The following is an 8,315-nucleotide window of genomic DNA, read 5'->3' on the forward strand; positions in this document are numbered from 1 at the left end:
TAAGGACAGGGGTATATGGGGAATCTCTGTACCTTCCTCTCAATTTTGCTGTAAACCTAAAAACTGCTGCCAAAAAAGTTTTTTTTAAAGTACTAAATAGATTGAAGTCAGAAATGTTACTCACCTCTTAAAAAATTGGGAAAAAAATCCCCAATTTTCTTCATGAGAACCTTCATATAGCTAACCCAGCCTCTAAAGACCTCTCGTGTGATGCTTCTTACATCATAGCTGTTCCCGTCATTTTCCAGTTTCTGGACTTCCATTTCAGTGATGCTTTCTGTGGTTTATCAGACCCCCAGCATAGCTTCTTGCACAAAAGGCAGAAGATGCCAATATCCTGGGAACTCAGAAAGACAAAGGAGAATTGAAGGGAGCTGCCTATTAGAATGCATTCCCTTCCAAACTAGTTGTGCACATATGCCCTGGAGGCCAGAAGAAATACCAGCTGGTCATGCTGAGTCCATCCCATGAAGTGCAGTGTGTCTCAGCCCTTGCCCCTCAGTGGTGTGGTCCGAGAGGCTGAGCTCCTGGAGGGCCACCGTGGATCTCTGAGTGTTTCCCTCTGTAATCCCCACCACTTGCACCAGACAAAGGCAGGTGCTTGAGCGCTTTTAAAGTGAAATATGTCTGTTCTTGAAAAACACCTCTCTGGAGGGTCCAAGGGAGGATGTTACATAGCACAGCACATGGCTCCATTCCCCCAAATCACTTTTAGAGGTCTCTCCCTCCCCTACAATTCTCACAAAATCTGCCCTCAAATTGTCCCCCCTCCTCCTGTCAGGTCCAAGCTGCACCATCCCCGACCCCTCTCCCCATACCACTCCCCACCCCCCCACCTCCGCCCTCTGGTTAGGACCCTTTTTCCAAATAGTGTAATCTCTAGGCCCAACCTCTTTAAAAGAGAGGAGAGAGAAAATGGTAAATAATATATTTATAGTTTAATATTTTTATTCTAATTCAAACAATACAGAAGTGCCAAATAAAATATTAATATTTCCTCATTCCCTCTTCTCCTCAATCCCACTCACCAGATTTTTTTTTTTTAATATTTTATTTATATATTTGAGAGAGAGAGAATGAGAGAGAGCACATGAAAGGGGTTAGGGTCAGAGGGAGAAGCAGACTCCCTGCCGAGCAGGGAGCCCGATGTGGGACTCGATCCAGGGACTCCAGGATCATGACCTGAGCCGAAGGCAGTCGCTTAACTGACTGAGCCACCCAGGCGCCCCCCACTCACTCACCAGATTTTAAAGATCACCCACAAAGATGGCCTTGGAGCCTTCTACACTCTCCTCTATTCAAAGGTAATCATCCATTTCTAGATCTGTATATAGTTTCAGCAGAAACAGGAAAAATGGATCTTTCAAAGCTGTCATATGTATGTGCCCCTTGTTCTAGGAAGAGATCGAGCTTTTGTTTAGGGAAACAAAACCCTTTCGTGGGCTTTTTGTAAATGCAGAGCCACGGTCTAGAGCCCAGTTCACAGGGAGAGACGGAGACTGAGAAGCACTAAGCTGCTTTGCATGATACAATAAAAGGATGTCCTCAGTAAGTGGAGAATGGTATGACCTGGGATTCCTTAAGAATCTTTGAAAATATTGGGAGGCCCCTGGAATTGGGAGGCTACTATCCTAGAGGATGAAGGCTTGAATCATCTGGATGTCATAGGTAAGGGTGGCCCGGGAAGGCCAGAGAACTGGGAACATCAGCTGCTCTGAGACTGTGCTGTATACACTCTTTTGCACCTTGGTGCTTCCCCTTAGCATTCTGACACATCTTCCCTCTCCAAGCTTAGTGGGCTTATCACAACTTCTCAGTGATAGTGAGTGAAGTAGCCGTCCAGAATACAAGGAGATAGCTCATTAGTAGGTGAAAATAAATGGATATTACTGGGCAGGGAAGTAAATTAACTTTGCTTCAAATGTAAATGTTCCTGCAGGAGCTGGAAGTGCATTTTAATGACCTTCTTATGGCCAAATATAAAACACATCAGACCAGTGCCTGTCTTCTTTTCTAGACTTTAATTTCCTCCTTTGAACAAAAGGACAATGAGACATCTGATTCGGAACAGAATGTGTTGCACGGTTGTTAAATGTGAAGGGGAAAAGATTGAGGCTCTAAAAATGTGTGCTCAATTTTTTCATCAACAGGAGGACTCTGCAAAATTATCGCCCTCAATGAGGCTCTGTTGTTGGGTTATCAGACGTCCCAGGCCCTCGGGAAATGAAAGGACTTGAGGTTGGTTGCCATCTGTTGCTGGGCACCGCCCCCCCAACCCCCAACGCCCTTGGTTGCCCTTTGGACTGGCTCCTTGCCTCGGTACACACTTGGCCTTTCTCCCAAGTCCTGTCCTCAGGACCTGTGGGCTCTCCAGAAACACTCACCTGCTGTTCTAATTCCTGAGACTCTGCTTGGTCATGAACAGAAGGTTCATCTTGGAGTTTAAGACCTGGGCTCGAGCCTTGTTTCATCTCTGCCTTTCAAACTGTTTTATGCTCTAGGAAGTGGATTAATAGTAGGTCCTTACAGCCTTAGAATGGTGATGGGTGATAATGGATGTGGACACACTTACTAAGTTTTTGAGAGTTATAGAAGAGCAAGACATTTGGCATTTACAAAAGCATCTGGATTTACAACCCCTGTCACAGTGGTGATGACTTCTTAAATGTCATCACCATCTGGGCCTTGGATAGGTAAGTGGTTTGATTCACAGTCCTGGGCTCCTCCCTCCTTCCATGATGCCTTTCCTGGCTCTTGTCCTTTGTCCAAACATTCAGTCCCCCATCACCCATTTCTCCAGGATGCTGCTGAGGAAGTTGTGTTCTGAACTCTTACTGAGAAATTAAACAAAAATAATGGCCTGATGCCTTTATTGTTCCACATGATAACTGTGTATATCTATCTCATGAATCTTATTTATTGTAAAGCAGTGTAACGGTAACAGGAAATGAAAAAAACTCCACCACCGTTCCACCCTTGACCATGCCAACCATTTCCATTCCTTGAGTTCCCTGCTGGTCTTTGTCCATATGCTACCGGCTTTACAGAGCAGTAACTCATAGCACAGCTACAATACAGCCTCTGCTTTAGTAGTACGAGTATGTTAGTTTGCCATGTTATTACATAGCTCTCAGAATCATAATATTTAATGGTCATATGATATTTCATACCATGGCTATATTAGGACTTATTTAACCATTCTTCCCTTTTTGGATATGTGGGTTGTTTCCATTTTTCTCCATTATCAGCAGCTTTGAGAAATAGATACCTTCAATTCTTTTCTCCTTTTGAATGATTTCCAAAGAATAAATTCCAAAGAATTGAACTGAGTCAAAGGCTAAGAACAATTTTAGGGATGAACAATTCACTTAACAACCGTGTTCTGAGGATCTGCTGTGCTAGGTCTTGAATTGTTACACATGAAAGTCGTACAGCCTGCACTCAATGAACTCAGCATCTAGTGGCAAAAAAAGACATCTGTTATCACAATTACCCCCCATTAAGTGTCTGTTCAGTGCCAGGCAGGATGCCACCAGGTGTTTACATATATTATTTTAATCCCACAATATCGCTAAGGGTAACATTGTTGCATTCCTATTTGGCAGAAAACTGAGGTTCAGAGAAGTTAAGTAACTTGCCCAAGGTCACACAGCCAGTGAGAGACTGAGCTGGGGATTCAAACCAAGGTCTACCTGATTTCAAAGCTCATGGGCTCTCATCAGGCTGCCCAGTCCCTCTTCATACACAGATATTTGCTAAATTGTTTCCCCCGAAGAGTGTGCAATGTTGTAGTCATTTTTGGTCAACAGCATGAGTCTTTGTATTTCATTTCTACTGACAGCATAAGGTGTAATTATTTTCCCAACCAATTATGTAGGTTTTTCAAATGTAAAAGTATAAGTATTATTATGCTTTAGAGAGGCTTTTAAGAGCTTAATGCAAAAGATTGACTAATACAATGCCTCAGAGAGTGTGGAAAGGCTTGCCCTCAAATCCCACTCTGGGAGGGGCCGCTTAGTCCTAGGGTTTTGCCTTGATGAAGGCAGAACTCATTCACGTGGTTTCTGGAACTGGTCCAGTTGATGTCATCATCCCTACCATAAAGGGATTTGTGGGATGTACTCAATCATTAGCAGATTTCAAAGGCTATGAGGTTCTTCAGCTTATCGGGATGATCCAGGGCATGCAAACTGCATCATAATACATTTTGTTTTTAAAACTTTTATTACACAAGGGATTCATATTCACTGTAGACAAACCATGTAATCAAATAAGCCAAAGAAGATAAAAAGCAGTCATAATTCCACCTCTGAGATACAGTATCGCTGTATGTATTTTGTACTATATCCCTTATATATATGATCTTTCCATACACAGTTTTCTGTGAACTGGTTTCCCCATTCAAAATATTCCCTACACATCTCCCCAAGTCACTGAGATAGTGTTCTCTAATGGCTTCAGTGGTGTTTTGTTCTGGCATAATATACTTAATAAATTCTCTATTATTGGATATTTAGGTGGATTTTATCATTTTGCCACAGCACTACAATAAGCAGTCTTATGGTTAAATCTCTTATCCACATGTTTACTTGCTTTCTCAGGTTAAATTCCTCTAAGTATAACTACTGGGTCAGAAGGCATGTGGTTTTTAAAAGGCTTTTATCAATATTGATAAATTATCTGCCGCAAAGACTTTATCAATTTACGCTTCCCAAACTCTTGGACACCATTACATACAGTACTTAATTTTGTTCCCACCACCTTAATAGTCCTATACATGATCTCATTTTAGTTTTAATTTGTATTTCTCTGGCTAAAGGGATGCTGAGTATTTTTTCATGCATTTTTTTTTTTGGCAAAATGCCCTTGTTTTAAATACATGTTTGACCAAATGCCCGTTTCTACCTCACCACGTGTGGTTAGGCTAGCTTCGATGCACCATGAAATCTGGAAGCTTCCATTCTAACAGATGTCCATTCTAGAGGTGTTTGGGAACATGGCAGCAATGATGAACACCTTGGAGAGGAAAAGATGACAGAAAGAGATTTTTCTGGAAGTAGGATTTTACTGTGTTGCTGTGGCTGGAATCAAATTATTGTTGAATGAAAAAATGGTGAGAGTCCTAAAGGGTCTTGTGTTTAACCTAAAAGAGCTTCAGCAGCTATGAATTCTTGAGCTGCTGACTTACCCACATACCATTTCTATTTGTTGGTGCTTCACTCCGGGGATCTGTTGCCAAATGTTACTTTCTTCTCCTCTTGAGAGTTACACATTTTAATTAGTCAAGGAGGGAGTGGGATGTTCTGTTGCCTGCCAGATGACAAGTCTTGGCTAAGAAAGGAAATCAGTAAAAACATTAAGGCCATTTAAATAGAGTTGCCTCTGTTTCCGGAAATGAAATCTCTCAAGGAAGTCTTAGCGTGATGGGACTGTAATAAGGACTTTGTATTTTACTTATGCTATTTCAGTAAACATCTTTAGAATTATGGACCAGAGGCAGATGATGCTAGTGCTTACAGTTACATATGACTGAATATCAGCACCGTGTCTTTAATACACAAAACTGAAAAATAATATTTAAGGCAATACTCGCTATGAAAGCCAAAGTGATGGCCAACGTGCTTACATCTTACGTGTCAAAACCAGTTGTATTTTCAAGGTATTCAACTTGAATACTAAACCTTTTCATTTATTTATTTATTTATTTATTTATTTATTTATTTATTTATTTATTTATTTATTTATTTATTTATTTATTTATGCAAAAGACAGTTTTTAGAGTCCAGTTTATGCCAGAGATGATACTAAGCAGTGAAGATAGTGAGATATGGCTACAATCCAACAGGAAATTATATCTGGAGAGGGCAGTCGGATAGACAAACAGCTGTAATATAAAGCATGACACAAATGCTGAGCAAGAGAGAAACAAAATATGAAGTGGGTCTAAAAGGGTAAAATCACTGCATGAAAAAGTTAACTCTATGCCTCATTTCCGGTATTATGAGTATATGAGGTTCAAACAACTTAAAACACACAACTTAAATTCTGTTGTTAAAGGTGGTTATCTCTGCAGGGTGGGTTGATAGGCAGAATACAGGAGCCTTTCCTTGCCCTCAGCCTCCGAAGTGGTCCTGGCCTTGAACCCCAGTCTGTGTCTGCTGAAGTTTCTGGACCTCCTGGGTGTTGAAGGCTGGTAGCTGGGGCTGTGAGTATTTAAAGACGTCTTATTTCCAAGCTTAGCTACATTGGATCATAGGGAATTCTGTTTCCTAGGTTTTGACAAATTCAGTTACATCCCAATACATGTCTACTGGGATTGAGAAAACCCAACTTTACAGGCTATATTATTTTAGTTCCTTACTTTGGCTTCAGAGGCATTAGAATATATGAAGATCCATATGGACTCAGGAGCCTTGTGAGTTGCAGAATGCCAGGAGACGTGAGTCACCCCATGGTGTCTTCTGGGCAGTTGTATACGTGGCTTGTCTCACACAAAAGTCTGTTCTCAGAGCATTGCTGACTTTTGGTTTACAATTGTGACTGTCTTGTGGATCACTTAAGAAAATCTATTTTGTGGGTTTTTTTTTTTTTTGCATTAAAGATTATAAGCATTGAGTGTTATATGTATAGTTCGTATGTTAGCTAAATGAAGTCATTGTGTTCTATTCCAGTAGTAATTATATTTTCAGTGTAATTACTATGAAGAGAATACATAGCTTTCAGCAGGTCATCAAAGGGGTCAGTGATCCCCCAAAATGTTGAGGTGAATTTCAGCCCAGGTATAGGTCTCTGAGTACAAGTAGGGGAGGGTTTTCTGATGCGTAGGACACTGTCAGAAGCTGTGAAATTACACCAATATGGCACCCACTGATTTTCCAGGTCAACACTATGCTTCTGAAGAAACGCCATTTATGTTCTATGGTGCTGCCTGTGAATTATTGCTTATATTTTCTTTTATTAGGTTGAACAATATGAAATTGCTGCTATTTGACCACCTTTTTACCTGCAAAAATCTGAATGCGAATGGTTCAATGCAATAGAGAAAACCAAGTACTTAGGTTGAGCCCTTTCAAGAAGGAAAATGGAAATTCCTCTTAAATCCATTTGTGACTTTGCCACTTTTTCTCCTTTTTCTCAGGACTGCCATGCCAAACATCTGAATCACAACAACCACCGACTCTCCGTAAGGAGTTCGATGACTGATTCTTAAGGACAAGACTTTAACCATGACAAGATGAATTCTGGGCTCCGGGTCCAGCTAGAACAGATGCTAGGATTAAGGAAAGAGAAGAGAAGAGAACAATTTCATGTCAAAACCTTACTGGGCTGAGCTATAGGAATGTAACATGCAAGAGCTGGGAAATGCCCTGTATACTTTACTTGACATTAGTCTGGCCCTCACACAAGCATTTTGTATAGTTTGCAGCCCTGTGATTTGACAGGTGAGGGGAAACAGGAGTGAGGACCAGAGAAATGCTACACCATTGATTAAAGGGCCAGAACATCATTCCTTTGAATAAAAGGATAAAGAGCCTGGCGTTCTTTCGCCTGGAAAAGAGAAGGATGGGAAGTGATTTAGTATCTGTTGTATTTAAGGCATCACTAGGACCACTGCCATGATTCTCTACCTCAACAGAGGCCTGACTAAGGAGGAATGGACTTCAACCACAGGCAGGGATGGCTTCTTGATCATTATGGCAACAAATATAGGAGGTGCTAGGTGACATTTCAAGTACTCTTTTCCCCACCAACTGTGGAATCTTAGCATCATCCTTTGAAGATATCAAATCTGTTTCATCTTTATCTCTAACCAGTAGGAACAAGTGTCTTGGAGTGAGTCTTTAGGAATTAGGAACAGGCTGGAGGGAAAGAGTTTAGGGTGGGGGCAGAGACCTTTTTGTTGTCTTAAACATGCTTGAGCTAAGGTCAGTCCTGCCTTGTGGTAAAATCACATAATCTCCCTGGATCTTTTCCCACCTGTCAATGGAAGGTGAATCAGGAAAAAAATACCATCATCATATAATTTATTGAGATGAAATCCATATGGCTTAAAATTAACCACATTAAAGTGAATAATTCAGTGGGTTTTGTGCACTCGCAATATTGTACAAACACCACCTCTATCTAGTTTCAAAACACTTCCATTAATCCAAAGTAAAACCTCTTACCCATTTAGCAGTTTCTCCCCATTCTCTCCTCCCCCGGTTAACCCCTGGCAATCACCTAATCTGCATTTTGTTTCTACAGATGTATTTATTCTGGATGTTTCATATAAATGGAATCATGCGATATGTGACCTTCTGTGTCTGGCTTCT

This window comes from Mirounga leonina, unplaced genomic scaffold, assembly GCF_011800145.1.
Source record: "Mirounga leonina isolate KUSES-001 unplaced genomic scaffold, KU_Mleo_1.0 Mir_126, whole genome shotgun sequence".
NCBI classification, from domain to species: Eukaryota; Metazoa; Chordata; class Mammalia; order Carnivora; family Phocidae; genus Mirounga; species Mirounga leonina.